This window comes from Phalacrocorax carbo, chromosome 5 (assembly GCF_963921805.1).
Source record: "Phalacrocorax carbo chromosome 5, bPhaCar2.1, whole genome shotgun sequence".
In the NCBI taxonomy this organism is placed as follows: Eukaryota; Metazoa; Chordata; class Aves; order Suliformes; family Phalacrocoracidae; genus Phalacrocorax; species Phalacrocorax carbo.
Genome location: NC_087517.1, coordinates 66,092,287 through 66,102,243, shown reverse-complemented (window position 1 = coordinate 66,102,243; position 9,957 = coordinate 66,092,287). Strand labels below are relative to the sequence as shown.

Here is a 9,957-nt window from a genome sequence, read left to right as displayed (position 1 = left end):
GTGGAATTGCTCCTAAACTTAGTAGGAATCTTGTAATTTCAAGAGTACACGTGAACCTTGACAAGCCTTTACTGGAGACGTAACTGCTGCTTAGGGGAATGTTTTTCAACTTCTCTATAAAGTGGCAGGACTTCTAAGGACAGAGGACACCTTAGCTGAATTGGTCTCACCTCAAGCTTGTTTTTATATTGAAGTGACGCATAAAATGGATTTAAATTGCTGCTCGTTATTTTGAAAAGAATCTTTCTCAAGGTCAGATAAAACCTCTGTAAGGTAGTTAAGTGCATACAGGAATCTGCTCATCAGCTCACCACCTGCTCCACCCCAGTGTGGAATTTGAGGGCTTTTTTTCATATATATTTTTTTATTCCCCTGATCGAGATTTTGAATGAGCCAAAGAACACCATCCTTCTCAGGGGCATCCAGATTTTGCTAACCAGAATAAAACTAGGAGTTCACTTACATCTGTGCTGTTACTCACATAGTACATGGCTAGAGCTCATCATACTTACATACTTCAGCACGCTGATGAAATGCTCTCATTTGCATAGCACTCATCACAGCAGTTAATAGTCCATCAGAATGGCATAATATGAGTATAGGAATACAATAAATAGCAAAATACGTGTCTATTCTGATTGGCTAGAAATGAACGTCTGTTCCTCGGAGAACAGGAATTTGCTTACAGTGCAATTATTCAGAAATAGCCCGGCATTAATTGTGCAAATCGAGTTTTCCCAGCAGATCAGAGTACAAAGAAGTGAACTCAAATAAAAAATACAGGTCAGCTTGATGTGCTTTTCAGCAATCAGGTTAAAACAGTCCTTTCAGTATAATTCTACATAATGTGCTTTGGCTAGAGCAATTTAATTATGAGATATACATTGTGAAAGGGAAAAAAAAAAAGTGTGCTGTCTGACTGGAGCGCTCTTATGGAAAGTGATAACATGATATGATTAGGAAACTCAACAAGACAATCTACATCCATGCACTAAGAGCAGCAGAAGTCTGAACATCTGTTTCCCGCTATTGAATTCACTAAAGGGGCTTCTCGGTGCAGGGAATAAGTGAATAAACAACAGTTGGAGAAGGTTGTCCCTGGCTTGGAACAAAATAGCAAAATGGCACAAAAATGAAAGAAGGTGAGAATTAAACGGCTGCAATAAAGGTGTGCCAGGAGCTAGATTGGTGAGCGGAGCACCGGCGTACGAGGACAAGCAAAGCCTCTACCTGCTGCTCTTCTGAACGTGTAGTATAAGAATGGTTAATTTCTGAACAGCAGAAACAGCATGAAATGGTGTTTTTGTTCAAAATAGACTCCAGGGTGGCATGAAATTGTTTTGGAGAAATATGCGATAAAGCTGAGTCCCCCAAGACGTTCCTTTAGCTAGGAGAAAAAGAAAGTGACCATTAAAAGGGGTGCTGTTAAGTGTTAAAAAATTCCAGAGACAACTAGTCAAAGAAAAAGAGAGTTTTCTCTTGGATGTGAAATTTTCCTTTCTCTTCTTTTTTTTTTCCTTCCCGTCCACAACCAAGAGCCTTGGAAAGGGAGTAACAATAATAAAAGAGCGGCGGACCCAAGCACCAGCTTGCTGCCAAAGGCTGTAATACAATATCTCAGCATTTCAAGGGTAAATCAGTGTGAACTGCATTTGCCGTCCCTCTGAAAAAAAGTAAGTATTAAACTTCCGTTCAGCCTGTGCGGACTGCGGCGATATCGGAAATCGGTGTCGGGGGGGGGGGGGGGGGAGAAGGAGGGGGGGGAAAAAAGAAGGTTAAAAAAAAAAAAAAAAGGCAGGCTTTCCCAACGAGAGCACCGAGCCGAGCGGACAGAAGTATGAAGAGCGGCAGCGCGGCTGCTGCCGGTCTGCTCAGCTCAGCGCGGGGGGACGCGGCGGCCGGAGGCGGGAGGCTCAGCGGGCCGGCGGGCGGCCGGTGAGTGCGGGAGCGCTCCCCCCCTGCCCGCCCGCCCGCCCCGGCGGCGGGGCTCACTGCCGGCCCCACGGCGGAGCCCCCCAACACGGGCTCCTTTAAATTGAGGGCGTTTCGCGTGTCTCGCCGGCTGCCTTCGAATTTAAAGAGAAAGGGGCCGGGGAGCGAAGCGGGAAGGTGAGCTTCGCCCGGCGGCCGGTCGCTGCGGAGTGGGTGCTTTTGTTTCCTTCCCCGCGTGGCGTGGCGGGGGTCCCGCGGGGGCTGCGTTCTGCTTGCGGGGGTTTGTGGTTCTTTTTTGCTTTCTCCCGCTCTCTGGCTGTGCGGAGCTGGAAAGCATCACAGAGGCGGAACGAGAGCGTGCGTGGGTGTGCGGGGGAGACCCACGAGCGGTGCGGGTCACCCGGGGCCAGCCCGGGGGTCACTGGCGGGTTTGCATGGTCCTGCCCCCGAGGGGCAGAGCTGGGAGCAGCGCTTCCAGCGCTCATGGCAGAGCCATTAGCTCAGCCTTCCCGCGGAGGGGCCCCGAGGAGCACAGACGCATCCCGGCGCGGCGCAGAGCCGGGCTCGGCGGCGGTGAGAGCGGAGCGGTGGGTGGGGAGGGGATGCTGCCGGGCCCCGCAGCGCTGCGGGAAGGACGCGCGGGTGGGGGGGTATCTCTTTGCGGGACGGCGTGCGCGTTTCCAGCCTATCTTTCGGGTAGCTCCTACTGGCTGTGCGCCCTCTGCCCAAACCCCTGAGCCTTGGGCTGCCCGGGGGTGCGAGAGGAGGGAGAGGAGGACGGGGTCTGGGCGTTTGCGTGGTGGGAAATGCGAGCGGCGGGGTGGGAGGGGGCCGAGCCCCGCCGCCGTGCGGGGGCTGCTCCGCGGAGCTCCCGCCTGCCCCCCCCCCGCTGCCCCGAGGGCAAGGGGGTTGAGAGAGAGTCCTCTCCTGCCAAAAGCCTGCCGTCCCCGTTCTTGCTTTCCTCTTCAGGCTCTGGATGTAGATCTCAGGAGGGCAGAGTTTGACTTCAAGAGGGCTCCGTTCCCTCACCAGTGCTTTACTAGTAAGAAGTGCGGGTGCCAGAGCAGGGGCACAGGCTGCCCAGGGAGGCTGTGGGGTCCCTTCCCTGGAGACATTCACACCCCGCCTAGACGCGGTTCTGTGCCCCTGCTCTGGCTGTGCCTGCTCAAGCAGGGGGGTTGGACGGGATGATCTCCAGAGGTGCCTTCCAACCCCCACCAGTCTGGGATCCTGTGAAGTGAAGACTGCTGCCTTCCTTCCCTGGGACTGCGGGCAGCACCCCGCTGCAGTGCTGTGTGCCTGCTGAGCCCACGGGCCGCGCTGCCTTTGGGTGCTCCCAGGGGAGATGGGCTCTCGGGGCACCAGGAAGGATGCCTTGCCCCCCAGAGCACTTCCAGCACACTTCTGAAGTTACTTTGAAATTAAAAATGAGCAAAAACCTGCCCTATTCTTCAGTTTCCACGTACATTAGATTATAAATGGTTTCTTCACTGTGGAGTAGATGTTGTGCCAAGTGTAATGGTTTTATGATGGTTTTGTGATGTTGATTATGATTTAATAGGAAATTAGCTGACATTCCTAAATTTATATCACATGGTACCATAAGCCATCTGATCAGCATTATACCGGGGTACCCTGGTTGGAACCCCAACCAAACCTAGCTGGAGGTGTGAAGTGAGGAAGGTCAGTACTACCCTCAAGTTTTTAGCTCCTCCTGACTTTAGGCTACAACCTCATTTGGTCACTTTATGTATTTTACCCACAGTTTTATTTAAACTGGCACACTTGCTACCCAAAGTACCTCTTTGATGCTACTTTACACCTCTCAGTTAAGCTTCATGCCAATTTCAGGACAGGATTTGGAGATTGAACTTTAATTAAAAGCAAAGCTGATGATTGGGAGTCAGCTTGTAATACTGTCTGCACAGTGTGCTTGCAGCAAGAGACACGCTTATGCTCCTTGTAAGATGTGAGATGTTAATTTAAATTTTTATTTCCTTTTCTAATTGGTGGAGGTTGAAACTTTTGTACTGATTTTTAATGGCCATTTTGCTTAGACAAGCAGAAAAACATACAGTAAGATCTAGGTAGAGAGAAGTCAACTTGAAAGTTTTTGGACAGAGTTAGGAATCGGGCTGTTTCCAGAAGTTACAATTTTATGAGCAAGGAGATATTGAACATTCCTAAAGCTTTGTTTTGGTCTGTGTGAGAAGGACTTTTTGTGTTCCTTATTGTAGAGGAGGCATTATCAAGGCAGCAATATTTTTTTCTACTAGGCATCGTCCTGAAAATGTCTAGGCTTCCAATGATTAGCTCAGATTTTTGTGTGTGGTTAACTTCGTTTTGGCCTGGCCTCAGACCAAGGGCCTTACAGGTCTGAAGTATCCATAAGCTCTTGTGCCAGCTTCTCTGCCCTCCCCTCAAAGTACTGCACACATTTGTAACACGTATATTCATAACGTAAAGGACGAAGGCTTCTTGTGATTAAAGTTTACTTTATCAGTGTAGATCACATTTTGATGTAAGCCCTTAAAAATTCTAATTGATTAATGAGTTTCAGATGGTGGTTTCCCTCCAGTGCCCCTCCCCCTGCTCCTAACATGTACAGTATGCTCCAAGTTAATCTGGGAAAGCTCCAGAAACCTTGGGCTAAATTGGTTGTGGTATAGTTTATAAGGATAATAAAATAACTAGAAAAATTGAATTTCCTTACAAAAATATGCTTGCTGCGTTTGTGAGCTTATGTTTTGTCTGCTTGTTTATGGTAGTGAGAAAACTAAGATTACAGATACATGCATTTAGGATGATGCAGATGAGAGTGACCTGTTGTTTCTTGCAGAAGGGAAAGCTCTGTCATAGCTCTTGACGAGGAGCTCTGCAGTGTGGTAGCAGAATCGCTTCAAAAGTGGTTGTGTGTGTTTTTGCATATGTAAAAGGGCAAAATGAGATTAATTACTCTTCCATAGTAAACTGGAAATTGCAGGTGGTAAAGGTTGACTGGGTAATGTCTATCAGTGAGCGGCAGGTCTCCGTGTTTTTTCCTACTGCTTCTTTTAGTCCACTTTAAGGATTTCAAGTAGGGGAGTTTTCATGGTTTCGCTTGGGGAAATTATTCCACTGTCTAGCAGATCTCACCGTAGGGAACGGTTTCCTGACAGTAAAAATATCAATTACAGAAGTTGTTAGTTACCTCTGAGGCTCTCAAAGGAAGACATTCATATATCTTCTCCCCCACCCCCCCCTTTCTGCGTATATGTGTGTGTATACACATGTGTATGTATGTGGGTGAGGGGGTGGAAAAACAAGAGCAGCCTTTAGCCTGTGGACTAATCATATACTCTCCAAAACTGAAAAATATGCGAACACTGAGGCAGGAAGACTGAAATTGGTTGTCAAATTTGAATGTATTTATACTTGGACGTGCTACGTGTGTAAAGCTGGCACTTGCTTATGGGAAAGCGCTGATTGCAAGTAAGAGCCCCAGATTGTGGGCAGCCTTGCACAAATCTGCTTGCACAAATGTGTGTTTTGTTGCTGCAACTTAATCTGTTTATGAACATTGAATCTTTTCTTTAAGCCTCTTTTGCGCCCAACGTGCAGTTACAGTAAGTGAATGCTTCACACAGCCCACTTAAACTTCAGTAAAGTTTCAAAAGTTTTGTTCTTTTCCATCTGCTTGAGGTGATTAGAACTAGCAGGGAGATCCAGCAGAGACCCTTGCCAGATACTCATGAGCTCTGTTCTGGCTTTTGATCCTCTGTCTCCTCTCTTTCCAGGATGGCTGCTTTCCAATAGCATTACCTTCTCTCTAAGACAGCAGGAGATTGTCTGCAGTTATAGCCGATACCCCTCTGTCAAAGCCAATGTGCAGTCTAGTGCTCCAGTTCCAGTTCCTTCAGAGGAAACTATTGCTGCTCTGGTCTAAGTTGCTGTCTGCTCTCTCTGCCACTTACAGTGAAGCTATTGCACAGTTGCGTGCGTGATGTTTTGTTTTTTCTACAACTGATAGCTAATGTGCTTCCTCAATCATATTATAAGAGACCTCACTGCGCAAGCTTAGAGCCTGCATATTTAATTCTGTGAAGATTTTATGAAATAGAGTCTTTGAACCCGGTGTCCAAGGCAGAGTTATGCCATCTTCTGTTCCAGTTCCAGCTTTGTAGAGCAACCAAGCCACTGAATTGGCATACGTGCAAATCTGCAGCCCTGGGTGACTCTGGTTTGGCTGCTCACGGAGCAGAGCCAGTTAGGTTGCCTGTTAGGCGATAGTACCTGGGGGGCCAAACCAGCTGTCTGTTGCACAGTGTCACAGTCAAGCTGGTTTGGTGCAAAGGGGACATCACGTAGGACCTTTGCATCAGAGATGATTTGAATGATCTCTAAACAGAGTTCTGCATTTGCTTCATCATTTTTTTTCCACCTCCATAGACTTCGTTATTCTTTTTATTCTTTTCTAACTGAATATAAAAAAAAGCTTATTTTGCCGGATGCTTAATTTCTATGCTAATTCTTAAACCAAGTCATAAAGAGCAAGTCACCCAGCAAGATTTCTTCATTCCTGACCTGGAAGGATTGTGTCTAGGAGCAAGTTAAAAGGAGTGGTTCAAGCCTCCTTTTGAGAACAGATGCACACTGTAATTAGGAATAAGGCTGAAGTGACAATGAAACTTGTATAATACGGAGAGCACTGCACAACCAGCAGCTACGCAGTATAAGTCATTAGGTACGTGTGCTGGAACTGGGTGGGTGATTTGGGGTAAAAACTTAATGTTTTGTACGATTAATTCACAGGGTGGGGCATGTGTATTTGCTGTGTATGTATATCTATGTATACACACACACTTTTATACATGCATTTTTACTATATAGAATAATTTTTTTCCTCCTGATTATACTTTATTTTGGTTGAGGAGTACTACTATCGCAATTTTGTGGGTAACGAAGGTGGCTGAAATAGGAAATGGAATTGAGTCCAGGGATCCGCGAGTGCCTAATTGTGCAGCCAGTTTTACTTTCTGGATTAAACCTCCTGTGTGTTTTGAGTACAGAGTGTATCACTCTTGAATCCTTTTGTTCTACCAGTTAACCCCAACAAAAGCCAGTGGAATTACAGAAGATGACTTGTTTGATTCTCATTGCTTTCACCTGATGATCACTGACAACAATCAGCAGACAGTGTAAGTTACGCTGCTGGCAACGTACAAACAGTGAGCTACGATACACAGAAGACTAAATGTGCTACTGTAAAGCAAAATAAAAACTTCCCTGTTTGGTAGAAGGAAGCAGAGAGCAATATAACCTTTTAGTGTGTTGAATCCCTTACATGTCACTGGGTGTACTGTAAACTATCCCACACTGAATTCTTCAGCTAGACAATTAGTCTAAGAATTTGAGATGTCGTCCTCTTATTGAGAGAGATGGAAAAAAGGGCTGTGTTGCATAAATATGATCTGTAACAAAACAGAATGAAAAGTAGTTAAAGGCCTTGCCTGCCTTCAGAATAGTAAGGGGAAGAAGTTGCTTTTTGAGGAACAAAGTGTTTAGAGGTAAGTTTTGAAAATGCTTGTGCGTATCTCACATCAGCCTCAACAGTTTATAGAGAAGTGTAACATTCTATAAAATATTTGACGTGTTTGCGTTGGCTGGTTTTAGAGAACTTTATATGTGATGATTTGATGTTGCTGTTAGAAAGTAGTGAGATGGAGAAAACCAATATTTTTTGGCTACTTGGTTCATACCTTATGTCTGCCAAAAGAAAAAGATGAAATAGTTGTTGGAGGCAGCGAGGCTTGCCTCAGCTCTGGTGATGTATCCTTGAATGCTACTGTCTACCTCTGTGGCAAGTTAGGTCTGTCTTCTGACCAAATTCCTCACTACCAAATTGTCAAGAAACTTTTCCCCAGCTCACCAGAAAATAAATATGTTAGAGATGTTTTAAGGAGGGAAGTTGATGGTATCTGAGCAAAGAATCATGAGCCTGGCCTTGACTACAGGTGGAATCTTTGAAGGGGTCGTGAAGGAGCTCAGAACCCAGCTACTGTCACCTTCACCTAACTCAGTTCAGCTTCCTCACAGGTCCTGGCTAGCATGTCAGGAAGTTTTAATAGTTAATAGGGCTATTACAGTTGATGAAGTAGATGAGTATTTTAACTGAATTATCATGGAGGCTTAAGTTAAATGTAGAAGTTCAGTAGTGGTCAGTGTTTCCATAAAGAATAATTAAGATTTTGGTAACTTCTGATGCTTGCAGTTTGATAACTGACCATTGATATGACTTGTAGAATTTGCGATGGGAGCTCCAGGTAACAAATTGCGCTCTGCATCTTGAAGGCTGACCTTTTTTTTTTTTTTTCTTTTAATTTTAAAAATCCAAGGTAGGAATTTTGTTGCTTTGATTCTAACACAGTATTTTACTGAAGTGTAGGGGAGGTTTTCAGAGAATTAGCAGGGAAGGGGAAAATCTGTTTGTTTCAGAAATGAAATTAAAGAAAACGGTTGGGTTGTATGTGACTCATCTGTGATTCTTCAGGACTTTTCTCAGTGGAGGCTCTTCATCAGTATTAACTTCCTCATTCTGCAGTCCTCACTTTGTGTACCTGCTTCACAAATTAACCCACAGGTTATTGTTAATTCAGGGCTACTATTTCAGGCAGACCTGTCCCAGTATAGAGATACCTGATAAATTTTCAGATTTCAGAGATTTTTGTCGGCTGTCTTTCCCCATCTTTCCTAGTTTCCTGTTCTGAGAACCTGTGTTCTATTAAAACTACCTTAAACTCAGAATACCCTCCTTGTCTGTGGATCTGCTCTCTTCTTACTACCACAGTTACTATGAAAATGAAGCACCCATGCATCTTCCAGAATCAAAGCTCTTTGTTTTCCCACGTTTCTTCCTTCAGTGAATCTCAGTCCTTTACACGGCCTGGTTGCTGACCTCTGTGAAACAAGAGGTAGGTCAGTTTGAAATATATTTAAAGATAGCCCTGTATCTTAGACACAGGCGGAAGGAACATCTCAAATCCCTGAATTCTGTGCTCTGCACCTTCACAGAGATCAGCCTGAAGTCCAAACAGACTGCAGTGCTCATTTCACAGGCTGATGGGGAAACCCAAACTGCCTCCATGTGGCTGTTCCAGAAGCCTTCTCTCTCATTTCACTAGTCTTAAAGAAGTGCAACTCTAGACCTTAGAATTACTTCAGCCCCACCAGTGGCAGCAGCCCATTTCGTATCTGGCTGGCTGGCTGGCTGTCAGGCATATTAAAGGGTTGTTTGTTATTAATTAGCTCCAAGTTTCATAGGGCACTTCATATACGTGGTCTTGGAAGTGACAAGGTAGGTGGACCTTTCCTGAGGTGAATGAAAAGGGTGGTGTCCCCGTAGTTTTCCTCCCAACACAACCCAGCTCAGTGTGTGTGCCGTGTGCTGTACTCCCAGCAGGGCAGGCACTGCGCAGGGTCCCGTGACGAGTATTTCCGTGTGCATCCTTGAAATAGAAGATTACAGAATAATTTAGGTTGGAAGGGACCTCCAGGGGCCATCTAGTCTAACCCCTTCCTCAAAGCACATACGAACTCTGAAATTACTTGCAGTGAAGAGGTGCAGTGTCTAACTGGTTCCTTTAGTACAATGGCGCTGCTTTTTTCAGGTATATTTTTCCAATCCATATGTCAAAAGAAACAAACTGCAGGATTTTGTTTCTGAAGTCTTTAGATACATATAGGTGTTAATAAACTGAAAAATCGATGCCAATTTTGATGTATTTTTACTTTGCTTTATTTGTGTATTGTATATGAAGTGAACATTCAGGAATGAGAATCTTCATTACTTTTTACTGATATAATTTCAGAGCTGATTCAAGACAATAAACTAGTTTTCAGTTCTGGTTCTTACCATATCAGTAGAGTTTATAGACTTCATAAATCAGTCTGAAAAATTATTTTAAGGCTTTTTTCTGGAAGGAAAGTATATGGCAGAGAGATTTATACTTGATTTTTCCCATATAACCTTTGAAGACAAGGTGGTGT

The 9,957-nt window shown here is 44.9% G+C and overlaps 1 protein-coding gene across 6 annotated transcripts in view; it reads left to right on the top strand.

The window, feature by feature from the left end:
* Positions 1–1,768: 1,768 nt before the first annotated feature.
* The window catches only part of GAS2 (growth arrest specific 2), a 98,452-nt gene continuing 90,263 nt past the window's right edge, over positions 1,769–9,957 (top strand). For 2 of the 6 annotated variants that reach the window (XM_064452847.1, XM_064452848.1), the window contains exon 1: positions 1,769–1,935. The gene's annotated coding sequence lies outside the window, so the exon portion shown is untranslated. The other 4 variants (XM_064452852.1, XM_064452851.1, XM_064452849.1 and 1 more) reach the window with 3 other exon arrangements.